Below are 24,664 nucleotides of genomic sequence, written 5' to 3'. Positions count from 1 at the left end.
TAGAAAAGCGCTATACAGGTATATAACCCATTTATAATTGGTAATGTTTTATGTTTATACTGTATTTTCAGTCTAACAATCCTAAATAAAAGAAGAAATGTAAAGAAATCAAACTGACGAAGGGAGTATTTCCAAAGAAGTGACATCAATCACCAACAAAACTTCGGGAGATTATGTTGCTTCATATTGTTAACTAACTGCACACGCTGGAATTGAGTAGCAAGGGCAGTATAATGAACTTATTGAAAGTCGATGTGTTTACTTTGTTATTTAAGTAAATTTAAGGCCTACTGAAAGCCACTACTACCGACCACACAGTCTGATAGTTTATATATCAATGATGAAATCTTAACATTGCAACACATGCCAATACCGCCGGGTTAGATTAGTAAAGTGCAATTTTAAATTTCCCGCAAAATATCCTGCTGAAAACGTCTCGGTATGATGACGTTTGCGCGTGACTTCACGGGTTGTAGCGGACATTTTGGGACACCATTGTGGCCAGCTATTAAGTCGTCTGTTTTCATCGCAAAATTCCACAGTATTCTGGACATCTGTGTTGGTGAATCTTTTGCAATTTGTTTAATGAACAATGAAGACAGCAAAGAAGAAAGCTGTAGGTGGGGAGCGGTGTATTAGCGGCCGGCTGCAGCAACACAAACACGTAGCGGCTACGTTGTAGCCGGTGTTTCATTGTTTACATTCCCGAAATATGACAGTCAAGCTTTACCATCGGCCTGTGGAGAACTGGGACAACAGGGACTCTTGCCAGGAGGACTTTGAGTTGGATACGCAGACGCGGTACCGTGAGTACGCAACCAGAATGTTGCCATAAGCATTTTGTTTAATTTGTATGTGTAACGCAGTACGCAGCTGCGGCTTCCAAACATTTGATCGCTTGCCCGTACGTGCGTGCCGCTATGTGCATGTCACGTACGTAACTTTGGGGAAATATATGTGCTGTATGAACTTTGCGGAGGTGAACGGTACTTTGGGCTGTGGGATTGAGTGTGTTGTGCGGGTGTTTGATTTGTATTGGCGGGTTATATGGACGGGAGGGGGAGGTGTTTGTTATGCGGGATTTCTCTCACAGCATCTTCCCTATCTGAATCGCTTCCACTGCTCTCTAGTCCTTCACTGTAACGTTCCTCATCCACGAATCTTTCATCCTCGCTCAAATTAATGGGGTAATCGTCGCTTTCTCGGTCCGAATCGCTCTCGCTGCTGGTGGCCATGATTGTAAACAATGTGCAGATGTGAGGAGCTCCACAACCTGCGACGTCACGCTACTTCCGGTACAGGCAAGGCTTTTTTATCAGCGACCAAAAGTTGCAAACTTTATCGTCGATGTTCTCTACTAAATTCTTTCAGCAATATCGCAAAATGATCAAGTATGACACATGAATGGACCTGCTATCCCCGTTTAAATAAGAAAATCTAATTTCAGTAGGCCTTTAAGTCTCAAAGGAATACAACCTGTAGAGGCACTTCCTGACAAAACATCTACAATTTGATGTCCGGGCCCCCGACCCCTTGGACCCTTGAAACTGCAGCCCTCTTCATTATGTAGTTGAATAATCCTGGTGTAGGTGCTTTTCTCACCAACCAACGTCTTGTCTTTCGTTGCCAGGTCGCGGAGAGCCACTGACAACCTCGTTCCTTGCTTTTCCTCTTCTAATCTAATCTAATTTATTTTCCTCAAGTAGTATTTTGGAGCACTGGTGCCATGGTAACAACCTGAGGTGGGCGTACTCTACTGATGCAATGATGCTGCGTTTTAGAGGCTGGTGGTTTGCTTCATGCCCACATACAAAATGGACATTCACTCAATTAAAGACCTGCTCATTTCACATCACGCACACTGGCTTTTCTTCCTCGTAAATGACGGCAAAAAGTCTGCTGTGAACAGGATTAAGGTGGCGTGCATGTCCTCTTTCTGTCACTTGTGTGTTCTGATGCTACAGGTCACATGGTTCTGACCAGTTCTCTCTCTCTCCCTCTGTACCTCGCATGCCTGCAAACAATAGACCCCCTTTTTGCAGATTCCTGCTGTCTGATCGTGTTACGCAACGGAGATTCCGGTTCATCTTCTCTTTTTATCGCTCTCTCTCTCTCTTTTCTTTCATATCTGTGTATGTAGCCTACATGAAAAGCATGAAACAAACCCTCGCATTTGCACATCCTGCTGTGAAAGGATTATTTAAAAGCTCGTCACACAATACAGAGTAATAAATCAACGGGAGCCAGAGCAGCAGGGGTTGTCTCAGGGCTTTGGAGACAGGAAAACCCGTCCCCGGTCTCACTTACCCAGGAGGACTGCCACTACCACTCATGGTTTAATTGACTGTAGGTCAACGATCTTGACTCTGATCTGGCAACTCAACTCTGTATGTACAATGAACCACCGCCAACGTTGTGTTGTGGTTGCAAGCGAGCAATGTGCAAAAGCCACCATTTCATCTGGGGTCTTGGTATTGCTCCATCAAGGCAGAACTATTACCAATCAATCAATCAAAGTTGATTTATATAGCCCTTAATCACAAGTGTCTCAAAGGGCTGCACAAGCCACAACGACATCCTCGGCTCAGATCCCGCATCAGGGCAAGAAAAAAACTCAACCCAATGGGATACAAAGAGAAACCTTGGGGGGGACCGCAGATGTGGGGACCCCACCCCTGGGCGACCGGTGCAATGGATGCAGAGTGGATCTAGTTAATAATGTGAGAGTCCAGTCCATAGTGGGGCCAGCAGGGTATTATCTTGAGTGGAGACAAGTCAGCAGCGCAGTGATGTCCCCGACTGATGCACAGATAACACCAGTCCGGATCCTGACTTTGAACAGCTAGCGCAACATCTGTGGTCACCTAGTAACTTCTCCACGCAGGAGAGGGGGGCAGAACAGAAAAGAGACGGCAGATCAACTTGTCTAAAACGGGGGTCTGTTTAAAGGCTAGAGTATACAAATGAGTTTTAAGATGGGACTTAAATGCTTCTACTGAGGTAGCATCTCTAACTGTTACCAGGAGGGCATTCCAGAGTACTGGAGCCCGAATAGAAAACGCTCTATAGCCCGCAGACTTTTTTGGGCTCTGGGAATCACTAATAAGCCGGAGTTCTTTGAACGCAGATTTCTTTCAGATGGTACAATACAATCAGCAAGATAGGATGGAGCTAGACCGTGTAGTATTTTATACATAAGTAGTAAAACCTTAAAGTCACATCTTTAGTGCACAGGAAGCCAGTGCAGGTGAGTCAGTATAGGCGCAATATGATCAAACTTTCTTGTTCTTGTCAAAGGTCTTGCAGCCGCATTTTGTACCAACTGTAATCTTTTAATGCTAGACAAACACCTGTAGAGTATAACGACCACAGTGATGATTTCCTACTAAAGTGACCAGCCGCTAGGTGTTGTGGCCCTTTAACTCCTTAGGTGCGACAGACGGCTGGAGCGGCGCCAGAAAGGCTGCATTGATTGATTGATTGATTGAGACTTTTATTAGTAGGTTGCACAGTGAAGTACATATTCCGTACAATTGACCACTAAATGGTAACACCCGAATAAGTTTTTCAACTTGTTTAAGTCGGGGTCCACTTAAATTGATTCATGATACAGATATATACTATCATATATACTATCATCATAATACAGTCATCACACAAGATAATCACATTGAATTATTTACATTATTTACAATCAGGAGTGTGGAGGGGGGGTGGGGTGGGGGGGTGGGGGATATGGACATCAAGTAGTGGACATAGAGAGAGAGAGAGAGAGAGAGAGAGAGAGAGAGAGAGAGATCAGAAGGCATAAGAAAAAGAATCTGCATTTGATTGTTTACATTTGATTATTAGCAATCCGGGGAGGGTGTTAGTTTAGGGTTGTAGCTGCCTGGAGGTGAACTTTTATAGCGGTTTTGAAGGAGGATAGAGATGCCCTTTCTTTTATACCTGTTGGGAGCGCATTCCACATTGATGTGGCATAGAAAGAGAATGAGTTAAGACCTTTGTTAGTTCGGAATCTGGGTTTAACGTGGTTAGTGGAGCACCCCCTGGTGTTGTGGTTATGGCGGTCACTTACGTTAAGGAAGTAGTTTGACATGTACTTCGGTATCAGGGAGGTGTAGCGGATTTTATAGACTAGGCTCAGTGCAAGTTGTTTAACTCTGTCCTCCACCTTGAGCCAGCCCACTTTAGAGAAGTGGGTAGGAGTGAGGTGGGATCTGGGGTGGAGGTCTAGAAGTAACCTGACTAGCTTGTTCTGAGATGTTTGGAGTTTAGATTTGAGGGTTTTGGAGGTGCTAGGGTACCAGGAGGTGCATGCGTAATCGAAAAAGGGTTGAACGAGAGTTCCCGCCAGAATCCTCAAGGTGCTTTTGTTGACCAGAGAGGAAATTCTGTAGAGAAATCTTGTTCGTTGGTTAACCTTTTTGATTACCTTGGTTGCCATTTTATCACAGGAAAGGGTAGCCTCTAGAATGGAACCTAGGTAGGTGACCTCATCTTTCCTGGTGATGACACTGTCACCTACTTTTATGGTGAAGTGATTGACTCTCTTAAGTTTGATGTGGGACCCAAACAGGATGGATTCTGTTTTACCCAAGTGGATTGATAGCTTGTTGTCAGCGAGCCAGGTGCAAGTTCTACAGAGCTCAGCACTGAGGATTTTCTCCACCTGTGACTTGTCCTTGCCGGATACCAGCAGGGCAGAGTCATCCGCAAACAAAAACAATTCACAGTCACATGCCGATGACATGTCGTTTATGTATATTAGGAACAGTAAAGGTCCCAATATACTGCCTTGGGGGACTCCACAGCTCACCGAGAGGGGGGGGGACATGGTGCCGTTCACCTCTACCACCTGCTCCCTCCCCTCCAAGTAAGACTGCATCCAGCTCCAAGAGGTTTTGTTAAATCCGATTGCTCTGAGCTTATCCAACAGTATAGCGTGGTTAACGGTGTCAAAGGCCTTCTGAAGGTCCAGCATGACCATGCCGCAGTAGTTGCCCGCGTCCACCTCATGTTTGATGTGGTCGGTCAGATAGAGAAGGCATGTGTCAGTGGAGTGGTTAGTTCTGAAGCCGGATTGGAATTTGTACATGAGTTTATTAGTGGCAAGGTAACTATCGACCTGTTCATAAACTATTTTCTCCATTACTTTCGAAATGGAGCTGAGAATAGAAACAGGTCGGTAGTTGCCAGGTTCCAATTTGCTTCCTTTTTTAAAGAGGGGAGTTACTCTTGCTATCTTAAAATCTTTTGGTACTTGGCCTTGTGTAATTGATAGGTTTATTATGTGCGTGATGATCGGGGCAATGATGGAGGCAGAGTCCCTGAGGAATCTGGAGGGAATATTATCAAGGCCGGTGGCCTTGTTAGGGTGGAGCGCGCTCAATTTTTTAAACACCTCATCAGCTGTGACCATTTCTAATTTGAAATCATTGTTGGATACTCCTAGCTTTCTGTAGAAGGCTTTAATGTGTTCTACACCAAAGCGACCAGAGTGGTGGGACAGCTTGTTGACAAGAGTTGCAGCTATGCTGGTGAAAAAGGCGTTAAGTCTGCTAGCTACCTCCATTTTGTCTGTAATGAGGGAGTCACCCTCCTTGATGCTGATGTTGGTGAGTCTTGTTTTAAGTTTCTGGCTGCAACCAGGAAGCTGGTTGTTGAGAATTTTCCAGAGCTCACGTGGCTTATTCGTGTTTTCCTCTATTTTGTCGTTAATGTAATTTTTTTTTAAGGATTTAGTCAGGTTGGTTGACTTATTTCTTAATTTATTGCATTGCTTTTTGAGAGTTGAAAGGAGTAATTTGAGGTTGATATTATTGGGTTGTTTATCTACTTCTGTTTTACATTTTTGGTATTCAGAGTATTTCCTGTCTCTGTCTTTTATGGCAGCTAATAGGTCCGGATTCATCCATGGTTCCGAGCGGGCTTTGATCCTGACTGTTTTCACGGGAGCCATGTCATTTAGTATCTTTAGGAACGCCGTTTTGAAGCGATCCCAAGCGACATCGACCAGGTTGCTCGCGAGCACAGGGGACCAGTCCCACTCATCTAATTTTAAATTGAAATTGTCATTGGAGTATTTTTTGAGGGATCTGGATTGGGCTGTTATGTGGCCATTGGCTTTAGGTTTAGCTATTTTACGGGTGCAGAAGGTTAGATAGTGGTCGCTAAGACCACAGATCATGACCCCACTATTTTTTATTTTAGGCCGGTCTGAAGTGAGAATGAGATCTATGGTTGATTGGGTGGAATCACACACCCTTGTGGGTAGCGCTATTAGCTGGGAAAGACCGTGCAGATTACAAAACTTGCTGAAGGATCTGAAGACAGGCGCATCTTTGCGTTGAATATCTGTGTTCAGATCCCCAGTTATAATTTTCTCCATGTTGTCTGTCCCCGCCAAGCATTCTTCCAAAGCCCCATAGAAATCACTCTGATTAGGGGGTCTATAAACAGTCCCTATTAGTACCGGTTTAGCATTTTTAAATTTGATTTCCGCCCACACAGATTCCAGGTTATTGTGGTTAAGATCAGTGCGAGTTATGTATTTAATATCCTGGTGAATATACATACAAACGCCCCCACCGTGTTTATTCCTATCCTTTCTGATAACCGAAAAGTTTTGTATTTCTATCTCTGAGTCAGAAATACTTTGATCAAATTTGGTTTCAGAGAAACACAAGATTTTTACCTTCGTGTTGAGGAACATTTCTCTGATTTGGTCGAGTTTGGCTCCAGAGAGGCTGTTCACATTAAGGTGGATGATGTGTAGTCCACTGGAACCAAAAAGAGCATCAGAGTCCGCTGTGTTGTGGTACTGACCAGAAAAATTGTTGGTTATTATTGCTGTTGCAGTTGAAGAGCAAGGAGAGAGAGGAGAGAGAGGCATATTGATCGTCCTCCAGGTGAAGGGGGAGGGAGAGAAAGGGGGAGGGGAGGGAGAGGGAGGAGGAGGCCAGGTAGGGTTGCTGGGGGATGGGTTGGGTTTCCTTTTGGCGGGCTTTTTTGAAGACAAAGAGAAAGAGAATAACGAAAATGTTTGTGTAAAGGCGCCTCTAAATCCTGTGTATGCCGCGTCCTCGGCCGTCCGGGACCGGGGAGAGGTCGCGTGGACCCCCGCCATCTCGTGCAGCTCCCCGCAATCACCGATGTCCGGGTCGCCGTCCACCGCAGCCGCAGCGTCGTTCACCTCCGCTGAGTCGCTGCCTTCTCTGATGACCGGGTCGTCCTCCACCGCCGCCGCCGAGCCTCCGACCGTGTCGATGAACGGGGCGAAGTCCTCCGCCGAGCCGCCGACCGCAGGAGCACAGGTGAGCTTGAGCTGAGACGAGCCGGTAGCCGAGTTAGCTTCGATGGCGACGCTAGCAGTAGCATTGCTAGTCTTCGCCAGTCGGGACAACATTAACCGTGTTGTTGCAGGTCCAGGGTTGAGTTCAGTGTCTCCTGATAGTAGAAGTAATAGTAGTATTATTGACTTTCTGTCTATCCTTCCAGTCAGGGGCATGTTTCTTCTGCCTCGATGTGCAGACAAGCACGATGCTAACACGTTAGCTCCGAAGCCAAGGTGCTTCGCCGATATATTGTCGTGGAGATAAAAGTCACTGTGTATGTCCATTTCGCGTTCACGACTCTCATTTTCAAGAGGGTAGAGTATCCGAGGAGGTTTAAAATATAAATCCGTAATCCACAGTAGAAAAAGTAGGAAGTGTGGGATAATCCGAGCAGTTGTTTGGATTCCCGATCGGGAGCGAAAGAGGGTGCGACCGCTCATCTCGGCGTCTCAGCTTCGTCCCCGGAGCCCCCCCCCCTTCCCCCCACTGTTGCAAGTCGTATGGTTTCTCTGTTGTAACATGTGTATATCTGCTTATCGTGGCTATCAAGTTTATTTTCCAGGCCCCAGACTGAGATCCTCTCAAAGGAGCTTAACATGGGGTATACTTTTTTTTGTTTTAACTCACCCACTCCCCACGTCCTTTTCCCACCTGTATGTCTGCTCTTGAACGGGTCTGTGCTAAAAATGAAATTCCCTTGTATTTGTGCAATGGCAATACAATATGCTTCCTTCCTTCCTAATGCCAGGGGCTGTCCCTACACACAACCAGTGTTTTGAGGAAAATACATACTTGTTATAACAACAAGAGAGCATATAATCAAAAGGGAGCTTGCATTACTACTACTGATACATTTGCAAATACCATGTACTTGTGAAGTACTATGAAGAAGCGTTTGTAAATTACTGTTGCATATACTGTAATATTGTACATTGTAATTGGGATTTGTTACATATTGTATATATTATATAAAAATATAATATAATATATAATATTATAATATATCAATATATATTATATACCAGTGGTTCTCAACCTTTTTTCAGTGATGTACCCCCTGTGAATTTTTTTTAAATTCAAGTACCCCCTAATCAGAGCAAAGCATTTTTGGTTGAAAAAAAGAGATAGAGAAGTAAAATATAGCACTATGTCATCAGTTTCTGATTTATTAAATTATAACAGTGCAAAATATTGCTCATTTGTAGTGGTCTTTCTTGAACTATTTGGAAAAAAAGATAGGTTTTTATTTATATTCATGAAGGATTTTTGAATTGTTGCTATTTTTAGAATATTGAAAAAAAATCTCACGTACCCCTTGGCATACCTTCAAGTACCCCCAGGGGTACGTGTACCCCCATTTGAGAACCACTGTTATGTACTGTATATATAATATGTAAATATTACATATATGTTATATTTTATATTGCTACTATGGAAAATTTTTTGTCTACTTTATACCTGCCTTTTCCTTTCCATACTTACCCTTTCCATCCTTTGAAACTGAGCTACTGTGTGGAACAATTTCCTTTGTGGCTTAATAAAGTTTCTCAATGAATGAAATCCAATTACATTTTACCACAAACGTATTCCTAACAGTTTCCTGCACTGTAACTGATACAAATGTAATGGCAGATTTCACCTTAAAAATGTTTTTTTTTGCGAAGCAGAAGGCACTGGATTCAAATCCCACTCGGATTTGGGGTCGCAAGGTATATAAAAATGTTAGAATGAAGTTTAAAAAATAAAAAAAATCCCTCACAATTTTTCCCCATGTATTTGTTTTAGTACAATGATGAATTGAGAGAAAAATCAGGTTTGATTAAAAAGGTTTAACAATTGTTTTACATGAAGAGTGGAAAAAAGTTGTAATGGCGGTGGTTCTAAATTCAATTTTGCTTAAGACCCCAATTTAGCCTGGGGCTGCCCTGTATATATGCCAGAAAAGTCAAACGGCAATGAACGGTTGAACGATCAGACAAGCTGGTATCGATTGGCTTAGCCTGTGACAAGCTGTTATCAATTGAATCTATTGATTTTTTACATTCTCACTGACATTAAATACAAATAGTGTCACTTTCAGCTCGATACAGGACGTCTACTTTTGTGTCTAAATCTTGGACGGTTCAAATTTTTGTTGGCAACTACTGCGAACCTGTTAACGACAAAGGCAGAGCCCAAAACGTACTCTGCAAGGACCATCCCTAGCTCCATTTTAACTTTGCCCTCGATATCTTAGTGTGTTTTTGTGTCTCCTACGCAGCTATTGTGCAAATATTACATAAGTAGCACCCGCCCGTTGATGCCGGAACCTCACCTAAGCTGCCAAACTCTGTCTTTCCAAATCTGCTTCTATTTTTCCCCAAATTCATGAGCCGCAGGGTTCATATGCGGTACTTTGTTTGCCGTCCATTAGTCTGCAAATGGATGGTTTCAGCACATCCACCGCAGATGCAAACAGACGTTGCTGCATGTCGCTGTCGGAATTGCGTGACAAAGCAAGTGACATCATTTTGCATGTGCTCACAGCTGATTGTGGCTTACAGTACTGAGCTCTTTGCTGGCATCTACTGTGATCTGGATGGATCACAGAGGGCCCCTGGTGGCTCATATTTTAATCCTCTTTTTGGCTGAAAGGTCTCCAGAGGATCTCCAGCGGGAACGTCACTCGGATTGAATAATACGAGGGCTTCAAATTAAGCTTAATCAAATAAGTCATTATTTGAAGAACATTTATCAGGACTTGTTATTTGGCTCGAGTTTCCTTTCCTGTCTTCTCTGGAAGACCCCCCCGCCTCTTCTCTCTTCAGAGTAGCTTCTGTTTATTAGAAAAAATAACACTCTAAATAAGTTGATTCGGCATCTAAACACATTATTTCTTCCGTGTAAAGCAGGGGACCCGAACTTTCGGCCTGCAGGCCCATATTCTGTGGCCCTCTAACATTTAACCTCTAACCCTCGGCAACCCAAAATGTTGAAAGAATAAAATAGACAATAAAATAAACAACAAAAATAAATAAACACTAAAAATGAAAAAATAAAAAATAAAAATAAATTAATTAATTAATAAAAAATAAAAAATAATACAAAATAAAATAAATACATAAAATAAATAAAATAAAATAAATACAAATCAAAAAAATAAAAATCTGTCCGGAGCCGCAAGAAATGTAAAGCTTTATACAAGTGTTATAATGAAGGCAACACATGATGTAAGCAGGGCCGGCCCGTGGCATAGGCCGTATAGGCAAATGCTAAGGGTGCCGTCCATCAGGGGGCGCCACGCCAGTGCCACAAATGTTGGAGGTAAAAAAAAAAAAAAAAAACCTATTATTTCTAAATACATAAAATAATCCCACGTTAATTAAAATGCAAAGTAAAGCCTATTTAATAGAAATATTATTTGTTACAACATTACGCCCCCCCCCCCCCCTCCCCCGGCACGGTGCGCCCCCTCCCTTCCCGTATCATGACTCTTTTTGGACGTCACCACATCAAAAAATCAACACAAGATGTCAAAACGGCCAAAACTGTCAGGTGCCCAGGGAAGAAAAAAAAAGAAAAGAAGAGGAGAAACGAGAAAAAGACAGAGGTAGCAGGTAGGTAACATTAGCCTACATTAAATTATTTGTCTGTAACAGAATGTGATAGTATCCTGGCTTTTTAGCATTAAGCTAATGTTACATGATTCGGCATTTGCTAATCAATAAATAGCTAGTTCTGTTTTAACGTCGGGTTAATATTGTGGAGGGGGCTAAATTGTTATGGAAAATAATAATGTAACGTTAGGTAATTACAGTACTCCCTGGTGTACAGTAATTTGTAAGTCATTCTAGTTAATGCAATATTAAAAAGCACAAATAGAGAACTCTGTAGGATCCCCTTTTTTTGTAATATAGTTGTTAAAGTCATACTGGTTTGATATCTTGTTTTGTGCAGTGCCTTATTTATATTGTATTTTTAATTTATTTTACGCAACTTGTTGACACGTTTTATTTTGTGTTTATGTATGTAAAAACTATTGTATTTCATATATTCATTTTTTATTTTTTGCATTCATTTATTTATCCATATATTTTTTAATCTTGTTAACTATTCTGATTGTTAATCTGCTTTCTTTAAGTAAAAAAAAAGGTCAAAGACAAAGCTATTCGGTTTCTTGTGAGTATATACACTTCACTGCCGATGTGGGGGGGCGCCACCTAAAATCTTGCCTAGGGCGCCAGATTGGTTAGGGCCGGGCCTGAAGCGTCCATATTAGTCATATTAGCCTACTATCAAAATGACTATGTGTCGCAGGCTGACGCAAATCTTCGTTGACAGAAATATTTGAAATGTAATATTTATTCTACAAATTTTGACAACGTTGGAAAACATTACTAAAACGGAGGCTTTTCAGAGGGTGTGATAACTCCTGGACATTACTGGCTTAGAATGGCCAAAGGTAAAGATGAGTGTGTTCAAGTTGAAGGAAACAGAAACTGCAACTAAAATGACCTCAAATATAGCTAAAACATGAGGCATATCAATCAATCTATCAATGTTTATCTATATAGCCCTAAATCACAAGTGTCTCAAAGGGCTGCACAAGCCACAACGAAATCCTCGGTTCATAGCCCACATAAGGGATAGGAAAAACTCACAACCCAGTGGGATGTCGATGTGAATGACTATGAGAAACCTTGGAGAGGACCGCAGATGTGGGTGATCCCCCCTCCCCCCCCCCCTCTAGGGGAGACCGGATGCAATGGACGTCGAGTGAGTCTAGTATAATATTGTGAAAGTCCAGTCCATAGTGGATCTAACATAATAGTGAGAGTCCAGTCCATAGTGGGGCCAGCCGGAGACCATCCCGAGCGGAAACAGGTCAGCAGCGCAGAGATGTCCCCAACCGATGCACAGGCGAGCGGTCCACCCCGGGTCCCGACTCTGGACAGCCAGCACTTCATCCATGGCCACCGGACCATGGATAATGATGCAATATGTACATACAGTTAGCATAAATAGCATATTAGCATCGATTAGCTTGCAGTCATGCAGTTACCAAATATGTCTGATTAGCACTCCACACAAGTCAATAACATCAACAAAGCTCACCTTTGTGCATTCACGCACAGCATAAAAAGTTTGGTGGACAAATAGAGACAAAGACGGAGTGGCATGAAACACGTCTTACTGTGGCAGCATCAAGGAAAGTTGTACATGTAAAACAAACTACGGTGCGTTCAAGGACTTCCGAAATTAGGACAAAATGGCGCACGGCAAATACTCTCATCAGTGAAGCATGTTTCATGTAAAGAGTGGGATTTTTAACAATTAGGGAGGTTTGTGTCATGCTTGTCCTCCTACAGAAACAATATTAAAACACAAAATATATTTTTTTCCCCCATCTTTTTGTCCATTTTCATACATTTTTGAAAAAGCTCCAGGGAGCCGCTAGGGTGGCGCTAAAGAGCCACACGTTGCAGACCCCCGGTTTAGTGTAATTGCGGCCGTCACACCCTTTATGGAGAGAAATGTTTGTCTTTTTTTATGCAATCAAACAAAACAGGAATTTGCAAACAAAAACATTTGTAAACAGAAGGAATGGATTTGAAATAAAAATATATATAAATAGATATGGTTATGGTGTTAGTTTATTTCAAACATGCATACAATTACAATATGATTCATCACCTATTTCCAGTTTGTCATGACATGTCCAAAAAGGAGTAGGAAGAAGCGACAGTGAATAAACAAATGAATACATGACTAAGTAGGTAATTAAATACATGAGTAAGTCAATTACATAAATAAACAATAAATAAAGTTTTCATAAATACATAGTTACGTAAGTTTTGATCCACATAATGAGATGACTTTTCAATAAGGTTTAAAATGTTAATTAAATAATTATTCTTCCTTTGTACTTAGTCGATTAGCTCGCAGTCATGCAGTGACCAAATATGCTTGATTAGCAGTTTGAGTTTGAACAGTTCCTTAAACAGGATCATATTAGTACATTCTTTGACTTATTTGCTTAATCCATTCTATAATTTAATTCTACACACTGTTATACTAAAGCAGGGGTCACCAACCTTTTTGAAACCAAGAGCTACTTCTTGGGTACTGATTAATGCAAAGGGCTACCAGTTTGATACACACTTAAATAAATTGCCAGAAATAGCCAATTTGCTCAATTTACCTTTAACTCTATGTTATTATTAATACTTAATGATATTTACACTTAATTGAACGGTTTAAAAGAGGAGAAAACACGAAAAAAATTACAATTAAATTTTGAAACATAGTTTATCTTCAATTTCGACTCTTTAAAATTCAAAATTCAACCGAAAAAAAGAAGAGAAAAACTTAAAAGAATTTATGGAACATCATTAGTCATTTTTCCTCATTAAGATTAATTTTAGAATTTTGATGACATGTTTTAAATAGGTTAAAATCCAATCTACACTTTGTTAGAATATATAACAAATTGGACCAAGCTATATTTCTAACAAAGACAAATCATTATTTATTCTAGAATTTCCAGAACAAAAATTTTAAAAGAAATTCAAAAGACTTTGAAATAATATTTAAATTTGATTCTACAGATTTTTTAGATTTGACAGAATAATTTTTTTGAATTTTAATCATAATAAGTTTGAAGAAATATTTCACAAATATTCTTCGTCGAAAAAACAGAAGCTAAAATGAAGAATTAAATTAAAATGTATTTATTATTCTTTACAATAAAAAAAAAAAAATACTTGAACATTGATTCAAATTGTCAGGAAAGAAGAGGAAGGAATTTAAAAGGTAAAAAGGTATATGTGTTTAAAAATCCTAAAATCATTTTTAAGGTTGTATTTTTTCTCTAAAATTGTCTTTCTGAAAGTTATAAGAAGCAAAGTTAAAAAAATAATGAATTTAAACAAGTGAAGACCAAGTCTTTAAAATATTTTCTTGGATTTTCAAATTCTATTTGAGTTTTGTCTCTCTTAGAATTAAAAATGTCGGGCAAAGCGAGACCAGCTTGTTAATAAATAAATAACATTTAAACAATAGAGGCAGCTCACTGGTAAGTGCTGCTATTTGAGCTATTTTTAGAACAGGCCAGCGGGCTACTCATCTGGTCCTTACGGGCTACCTGGTGCCCGCGGGCACCGCGTTGGTGACCGCTGTACTAAAGGTTTTAAGTGTTTTGCGTGCATACAAATGTTCTAAATTAGATTGTTCTCTAAGATTATATTTTTCCTTTTTTTGTTGAGAAGAATTGTTGCACATTCCCACATTATAGACTATGTTCGCTGTTAAACCATGTGGAGGTCTTGCTCCTCCGGGTTCTCTGGACCGCCAATGACGGACATGACAGCCGCGTTCATCTTTGTGAACAATGATTTACTTTTCAATACGTTGTGCTTCTCAGCCATGTTAAAGTCTCTCGCTCGTTCTCTACCATCCACCGACCATCCTCTCCTTCCCGACTGCTGCCTTTAACAGAGCGACAGGTGATCAGACAAACACTCGCAGCTGTGTCACTAGTCTCGAAGCCGATCCTGACACACCCCGCTTCGCTGCAGGTCCGCAGCCACGCCACCCCACAAACCACTAATAGTAACATGAGCTTTGAGTTTTTAGCTTTGAAAAATTTAAATGTGAGCAAATTGCAAACAGCGCCTAGATTTTAATTTTTTTTAGAAAGGACTACAAACATATACAATGGATAAAAAAAATACAATAAAAAAATACTAAAAAAGTAAATACAATAGCAAACATAAAAATAATTATAAAACAAAAAAAGTTTTGGTTACTTATCTTTTTTTATTTTTTTTACTACTCAACTTTAATATTGCATGTGAAGCTTACCGATAACAAGGCATTTAACTTATTGTACAGAGAAGGCCCACATCCACAAGATTGAAGTTGAGATGGAACCAGAAAAAAAAAAAAAAGTAACCAAAAAGATAAAACATTTGCAACTAAAATTTGTTTGAAAATCCATTTTTTGCTGGGCTCCATCATAAGACATACATTTATATTCCGACCAGGGTAGCGAGTAATTAAATGTAGCATGGTAATCTCAAATCTCACTTGAAAGAACACTAACTACAACAATGATTCCCGAGCGTGGCCACCGCTGCTGCTCACTGCTCCCCTCACCTCCCAGGGGGTGGAGCAAGGTGGATGGGTCAAATGCAGAGGGTAATTTCACCACACCTCGTGTGTGTGTGTGACTATCAGAGGTACTTTAACTTTAACTTTAATGGTGCAAACAGCATAACAAACCCACTTTGGGCACCACAAAGAGCAACTTCATGTAAGCAAGCGGAAGTGTCGCATGGTTAAAACACGATTCTGAAAGGAATACTTCATCCGGCCCAGCCTCTCCTTGACTCTACCACTAGCGTCTACCAGGTAAATTGAGTTTGAGACCCTGATGTAAACTTATGTATTTATGCTTGCCACTGTTGTCTACTGTGCATACGGAGTCTAAAACCAAATAGTGTGCTCAAACTCATGTTGACACTGATAGCACAAATGATAATAATACAGGCAGACTACATATTTTTTTTAGCATATGTACATTGGATTGGTTTACTTCCAAAATGAATACATCATATCCTTTTGATTCGTCAGAAACGTCGGTGGAAAACCCTCGCTGCGTCACAGAATATGCAACATGTGTCTATAGACAGGCTACATGTAATGGTCGTTACATTTATTATTATTAATATTCTTACATTTTTATATGAAATCACTATGCATAGTTTAAAATGTGTGAAGGACCAACCAAGACAATGCTGAAGAAACAAGTCCATGTCAGAAAAACAACACATTTAGCTGAACTGCACCAATTTTGTCAAGAGGAGTGGTCAAAAATTCAAGCAGAAGCTTGTAGATGGCTACCAAAAGCGCCTTATTGCAGTGAAACTTGCCAAGGGACATGTAAGCAAATATTAACATTGCTGTATGTATACTTTTGACCCAGCACATTTGCTCACATTTTCAGTAGACCCATAATAAATTCATAAAAGAACCAAACTTCATGAATGTTTTTTGTGTGACCAACAAGTATGTGCTCCAATCACTCTATCACAAAAAAATGAGAGTTGTAGAAATGATTGTAAACTCAAGACAGCCATGACATGATGTTCTTTACAAGTGTATGTCAACTTTTGACCAAGACTGTATATAAAACTGTTAGGGCCTGATTTACTAAGATCAAAATAACACGCTAAATAAGGGGGATGTAACAGTAAATAATTAATGAATTTGCCTATGAATTTAAATATATATATATATATATATTTTTACGTAAAGAGTCAAAAGAAACTGCATTTTACCAGTGTTTTTACAGAAAAAAACTGGCAGCTTAGTTGCCAGACTTTTACTGTAAAACGTTTACTGTAAAATATATGTTTTTTTATAATAATAATAATAATAATAATAATAATAATTATTATTATTATTATATTATATATTATTTATATTATTGTTATTATTATTATATATATTTTTTTTTTAATTATTTTTTAATGATTATTAATGAATTTGCCTATGAATTTAAATATTTGACTCTTTTTTTTAACGTAAAGAGTCAAAAGAAACTGCATTTTACCAATGATTTTACAGAAAAAAACTGGCAGCTTAGTTGCCAGACTTTTACTGTAAAACGTTTACTGTAAAATATATGTTTTTTTATAATAATAATAATAATAATAATAATAATAATTATTATTATTATTATATTATATATTATTTATATTATTGTTATTATTATTAATATATATATTTTTTTAAATTATTTTTTAATGATTATTAATGAATTTTGCCTATGAATTTAAATATTTGACTTCTTTTTTTTTAACGTAAAGAGTCAAAAGAAACTGCATTTTACCAATGATTTTACAGAAAAAAACTGGCAGCTTAGTTTGCCAGACTTTTACTGTAAAACTTTTACTGTAAAATATATGTTTTTTAATAATAATAATAATAATAATAATAATAATAATTATTATTATTATTATATTATATATTATTTATATTATTGTTATTATTATTATATTATTATTTTTTTAAATTATTTTTAATGATTATTAATGAATTTTGCCTATGAATTTAAATATTTGACATCTTTCTTTTTTACGTAAAGAGTAAAACAAATCTGTGTATTTTACCACTGTTTTTGCAGAAAAAAACTGGCAGCTTAGTTGCCAGACTTTTACTGTAAAATATATGGTGTGTTTTTTTTTTTTAATTATTATAATTTTTACAACATATTACTGTAAATAGAAATACAGTACCGCTGTTTAATTTTATTTTGGCAATTTGGCAGCCGTTTTTTTTTTAACATAATAAAAGATGGCGCCATAAAATCATCAACCGTGGATTTTACAGTAAAAAACTAAACACAAATTTGACAGCTCAGTCGACAGAATTTTACTGTAAAAAAACAAACCATTGGTTGTTGGTTTTTTTCAACTTAGTTTTTATATGAAATCACTATGCATAGTTTAAAATGTGTGAAGGACCAACCAATTCAAGACTTCAACGTGTGGACAATGCTGAAGAAACAAGTCCATGTCAGAAAACCAACACATTTAGCTGAACTGCACCAATTTTGTCAAGAGGAGTGGTCAACAATTCAAGCAGAAGCTTGTGGATGGCTACCAAAAGTGCCTTATTGCAGGTAAACTTGCCAAGGGACATGTAAGCAAATATTAACATTGCTGTATGTATACTTTTGACCCAGCACGTTTGCTCACATTCTCAGTAGACCCATAATAAATTCATAAAAGAACCAAACTTCATGAATGTTTTTTTGTGTGACCAACAAGTATGTGCTCCAATCACTCTATCACAAAAAAAATGAGAGTTGTAGAAATGATTGTAAACTCAAGACAGCCATGACATGATGTTCTTTACAAGTGTATGTCAACTTTTGACCAAGACTGTATATAAAACTGTTAGGGCCTGATTTACTAAGATCAAAATAACACGTTAAATAAGGGGGATGTAACAGTAAATAATTAATGAATTTGCCTATGAATTTAAATATATATATATATATATATTTTTTACGTAAAGAGTCAAAAGAAACTGCATTTTACCAGTGTTTTTACAGAAAAAAACTGGCAGCTTAGTTGCCAGACTTTTACTGTAAAACTTTTACTGTAAAATATATGTTTTTTTATAATAATAATAATAATAATAATAATAATAATAATAATAATAATTATTATTATTATTATTATTATTATATTATATATTATTGTTATTATTATTATATATATATATTTTTTTTAAATTATTTTTTAATGATTATTAATGAATTTGCCTATGAATTTAAATATTTGACTTCTTTTTTTTAACGTAAAGAGTCAAAAGAAACTGCATTTTACCAATGATTTTACAGAAAAAAACTGGCAGCTTAGTTGCCAGACTTTTACTGTAAAACTTTTACTGTAAAATATATGTTTTTTAATAATAATAATAATAATAATAATAATTATTATTATTATTATTATTTATATTATTGTTATTATTATTATATTATTATTTTTTTAAATTATTTTTTAATGATTATTAATGAATTTGCCTATGAATTTAAATATTTGACTTCTTTTTTTTTATGTAAAGAGTCAAAAGAAACTGCATTTTACCAATGATTTTACAGAAAAAAACTGGCAGCTTAGTTGCCAGACTTTTACTGTAAAACTTTTACTGTAAAATATATGTTTTTTAATAATAATAATAATAATAATAATAATAATTATTATTATTATTATATTATATATTATTTATATTATTGTAATTATTATTATATTATATATATTTTTTAAATTATTTTTTAATGATTATTAATGAATTTGCCTATGAATTAAAATATTTGACATCTTTCTTTTTTACGTAAAGAGTAAAACAAATCTGTGTATTTTACCACTGTTTTTGCAGAAAAAAAAACTGGCAGCTTAGTTGCCAGACTTTTACTGTAAAATATATGGTGTTTTTTTTTTTTTATTATTATAATTTTTACAACATATTACTGTAAATAGAAATACAGTACCGCTGTTTAATTTTATTTTGGCAATTTGGCAGCCAGTTTTTTTTTTACCATAATAAAAGATGGCGCCATAAAATCATCAACCGTGGATTTTACAGTAAAAAACTAAACAAAAATTTGACAGCTCAGTCGACAGAATTTTACTGTAAAAAAACAAACCATTGGTTGTTGGTTTTTTTCAACTTACAGTTTTTAGATGAAGTCACTATGCATAGTTTAAAATGTGTGAAGGACCAACCAATTCAAGACTTCAACGTGTGGACAATGCTGAAGAAACAAGTCCATGTCAGAAAATCAACACATTTAGCTGAACTGCACCAATTTTGTCAAGAGGAGTGGTCAAAAATTCCAGCAGAAGCTTGTGGATGGCTACCAAAAGCGCCTTATTGCAGTGAAACTTGCCAAGGGACATGTAAGCAAATATTAACATTGCTGTATGTATACTTTTGACCCATTTTCAGTAGACCCATAATAAATTCATAAAAGAACCAAACTTCATGAATGTTTTTTGTGTGACCAACAAGTATGTGCTCCAATCACTCTATCACAAAAATAATGAGAGTTGTAGAAATGATTGTAAACTCAAGACAGCCATGACATGATGTTCTTTACACGTGTATGTCAACTTTGGACCGCGACTGTAGCCCACGTGGTCCTTCATGCACTCACAAAACAACATGGACCTGCTGAAAGATGGATGAAGTGAGCTAAAATACATAATGGTGATTAATTATGCACTCACTGTGACTGTACACATGTTGGCATGTAAGTAAAGTAAGCAATGTTTACTGATTGGAGAAGACATGTGTATTTCTCTGCACATACCTCTAGAGGGTGCTGTCGTCCTTTATATAAAGCTTTGCTGAACCGCCATACAAGTGCGACATAGCAATATATAGGCCATAAATACCTAAATATTTCACTGAATGGAGAAACCTGATCAATGTAAAACAAATGTTTTATATATATATATATTTGAGACAATTCCTAGTTTGTGAGTGTGCATGCTTGATTAGTGTATTGACTATGTAAGAACATGACTTGCACCTGGCTCGCTGACAACAAGCTATCCATACACTTGGGTAAAACAGAATCCATCCTGTTGGGGTCCCACATCAACCTCAAGAAAGTCAATGACTTCACCATAAAAGTGGGTGACATTGTTATCACCAGGAAAGATGAGGTCACCTACCTAGGTTCCATTCTAGAGGCTAACCTTTCCTGTGATAAAATGGCAACCAAGGTAATCAGAAAGGTTAACCAACGAACGAGATTTCTCTACAGAATCTCCTCTCTGGTCAACAAAAGCACCTTGAGGATTCTGGCGGGAACTCTCGTTCAACCCTTTTTCGATTACGCATGCACCTCCTGGTACCCTAGCACCTCCAAAACCCTCAAATCTAAACTCCAAACATCTCAGAACAAGCTAGTCAGGTTACTTCTAGACCTCCACCCCAGATCCCACCTCACTCCTACCCACTTCTCTAAAGTGGGCTGGCTCAAGGTGGAGGACAGAGTTAAACAACTTGCACTGAGCCTAGTCTATAAAATCCGCTACACCTCCCTGATACCGAAGTACATGTCAAACTACTTCCTTAACGTAAATGACCGCCATAACCACAACACCAGGGGGAGCTCCACTAACCACGTTAAACCCAGATTCCGAACTAACAAAGGTCTTAACTCATTCTCTTTCTATGCCACATCAATGTGGAATGCGCTCCCAACAGGTGTAAAAGAAAGGGCATCTCTATCCTCCTTCAAAACCGCAATAAAAGTTCACCTCCAGGCAGCTACAACCCTAAACTAACACCCTCCCCGGATTGCTAACAATCAAATGTAAACAATCAAATGCAGATACTTTTTCTTATGCCTTCTGATCTCTCTCTCTCTCTCTCTCTCCTCTCTCTCTCTCTCTCTCTCTCTCTCTCTCTCTCTCTCTCTCTCTCTCTCTCTCTCTCTCTCTCTCACTCTCTCTCTCTCTCTCTCTCTCTCTCTCTCTCTCTCTCTCTCTCTCTCTCTCTCTCGCTCTCTTTCTCTCTCTCTCTCTCTCTATATGTCCACTACTTGATGTCCATATCCTACCCCCCGGCCCCTCCACACCCCTGATTGTAAATAATGTAAATAATTCATTGTGATTATCTTGTGTGATGACTGTATTATGATGATAGTATATATGATAGTATATATCTGTATCATGAATCAATTTAAGTGGACCCCGACTTAAACAAGTTGAAAAACTTATTCGGGTGTTACCATTTAGTGGTCAATTGTGCGGAATGTGTACTTCACTGTGCAACCTACTAATAAAAGTCTCAATCAATCAATCAATGAGAAAACAGCCCAGGTGATCTTTATTTACTTTTTACTTTTTAAATTCGATCTCAATTCTGTACACTGCTGCTGGAATTGTAATTTTCCTGAGGGAACTCTCCTGAAGGAATCAATAAAGTACTGTCTATCTATCTATCTATCTATCTATCTATCTATCTATCTATCTATCTATCTATCTATCTATCTATCTATCTATCTATCTATCTATCTATCTATCTATCTATCTATCTATCTATCTATCTATCTATCTATCTATCTATCTATCTATCTATCTATCTATCTATCTATCTATCTATCTATCTATCTATCTTTTCTGATGTCCAACATGACATGATACGTAATATTTGTTTGCAAAATGAAAGGACATGAACATCTGCCTTGTTTTATTTGCACAATTTTACAGTTATTGTTGTAGCATTTTCCAGTTCAATATTTTTAGCTTTGACTGCAAAAAACTGAAATCTAAGAAAGATTAAATATCTCAAATAAGGGTGATATTTTCTTATTTTCTGTCTGAGAAGATAATTCTTCTCACTAAGCAGATTGTTAGTGTTTTACTTGTTTTAAGGGTTTTGGTCCAAAATGATGTCAGTAAGATATTACAGCTTGTTGCTGAGATTTGATGAGCTATATTGAGTAAAACATGCTTGAAACTAGAATATCAACTGTTGCAAAGCTGTGTCATCAACACTCACAAGTGCGCATATCATTATGTCAAGATAATGGCACTAGCATTTAGTTAATTTAAGAATATTTTCCAACATATTGAGCCAAAAGGTCTCATTTTTTTCCACCAAGAAAAGTGCACTTGTTATTAGTGAGAATATACTTATTTTAAGGTATTTTTGGGTTCATTGAGGTTAGCTAATTTGACTTGTTTTGGAAAGTCTTGACAAGCCGAATTTTCTTGTTCTATTGGCAGATAATTGTGCTTACTTCAAATAAAATACCCCTCATTTTTGTATTTTTTTTCTTGTTTTTGAACACTGACTTTTTGCAGTGTACTGCATTTGCAGATGACCCCTCACCTATTTTGTCCTTCATGCCTGTTGGAAGTTTGGTGGCCATGTGTGTGCTCTACTTGGACCAAATGTGGATTGTTGCGGCGATAATTGTACAGAACCAACTTTTGGAGAAAAAAAATCTACTCCCAAGTGGTAAAATCACGGCACGATAACTTAAAAATAAAGACAACTTCAGCACTGCAAAAAGTCAGTGTTTAAAAACAAGAAAAAAAACGAGGGGTATTTTATTTGAACTAAGCAAAATTATCTGCCAATACAACAAGAAAATTCGGCTTGTCAAGACTTTCCAAAACAAGTACAATTAGCTAACCTCAATGAACCCCAAAATACCTTAAAATAAGTATATTCTCACTAATAACAAGTGCACTTTTCTTGGTAGAAAAAAAATAGACCTTTTTGCTCAATATGTTGAAAAATATTCTCAAATGAAGTAAATGCTAGTGCCATTATCTTGACATAATGATATGCGCTCGGCATTACATTTCTTGAAACCAGCAAACTTATACTAAAAACTGATCTATTGTTCTTAATGGAAAGGCAACAAGGCAAGCGCTTGTTACTCTCGGGGTCTCCTAGCCGCTCAGGCAAATCATATTGTCTAAAGATGCATTTTTCCATGGATAACATGACATCATCGCACCAAGTGCGTGCTCTTTCAGTCAGTTAGTGCGCATATATAATTTTTTTTTATTGTAATTTTGAAGAATTTACCTGAATGTGCATGAACTATTTGTATTCAAAATTGTTAGAAATGTCACATGTTAAATGTTTAAATATTAACTGTCAGTTTACTGTACTGTGCCAACTGTACTACTATATGAGTACGTGTTTTCTATTGTTTCATTGAAAATAAAACAGCAAAGTCCATTTGGCTGTCATCTGTTTTAATTATGAGACACAATTGTGTCAAAATCATGATTTTTTTTTTTTTTCATGCTTGAAGAAAGAAATATTACTTGAAAAAGTAGTTTTATACTTGTGAGTGTTGATGACACAGCTTTGCAACAGTTGATATTCTAGTTTCAAGCATGTTTTACTCAATATAGCTCATCAAATCTCAGCAACAAGCTGTAATATCTTACTGAGATCATTTAGGAACAAAACACTTAAAAAAAGTAAAAACACTCTAACATAAAATTCGCTTAGTGAGAAGAATTATCTTATCAGACAGAAAATAAGCAAATATCACCCTTATTTGAGATATTTCATCTTACTTAGATTTCACTTTTTGCAGCGAGATTGTTTTCTTTGTTTGAAAATAGAACAAACATTCTGAAATTGTACAAAGTATAATGTTGTTGGTTATTTTTACACTTTACATGTTGCGTTTGATAGTATTCTATCTTTATTTTTCGTTATTTATATTTTCTGAATAAATAATGTGATAATGCTCATCAGTCAACTCATTGGTGTTAATTTTCAATCTATCAAGATAAAAAAGTAATATCAAAATCAGGACTTCGCTCGCTCAACACTCCCGGTAACACACAACAGCTAATCCTCCACACATAGTCACACACTATGAACCCATTTTGGATTTAGTCACACTCCATACCCTTGTTTAATTATATTATTGTATTGTCATTATATATATATACAATAAAACATAGAGCTACTATTCCCCCCTTGTGGTCTGTGCCGTCTACTCCCCCTGTACGTAACAGTTTTTATATTATTAAACTATATCAAAATCAAATAACAGGATATTATTTATGTAGTTTGATCATTTTTCCTGTACTAACATCATGTGGTTTATGTTGTACATCAATCAATCAATGTTTATTTATATAGCCCTAAATCACGAGTGTCTCAAAGGGCTGCACAAGCCACAACGACATCCTCGGCTCAGATCCCACATCAGGGCAAGGAAAAACTCTACCCAATGGGGACAATGAGAAACCTTGGAGAGGACTCGCAGATGTGGGGAC

This window comes from Entelurus aequoreus, linkage group LG01 (assembly GCF_033978785.1).
Source record: "Entelurus aequoreus isolate RoL-2023_Sb linkage group LG01, RoL_Eaeq_v1.1, whole genome shotgun sequence".
Taxonomy (NCBI): Eukaryota; Metazoa; Chordata; class Actinopteri; order Syngnathiformes; family Syngnathidae; genus Entelurus; species Entelurus aequoreus.
The sequence above is the reverse complement of the archived record's forward strand: the minus strand, read 5'-3'. Positions refer to the sequence as shown.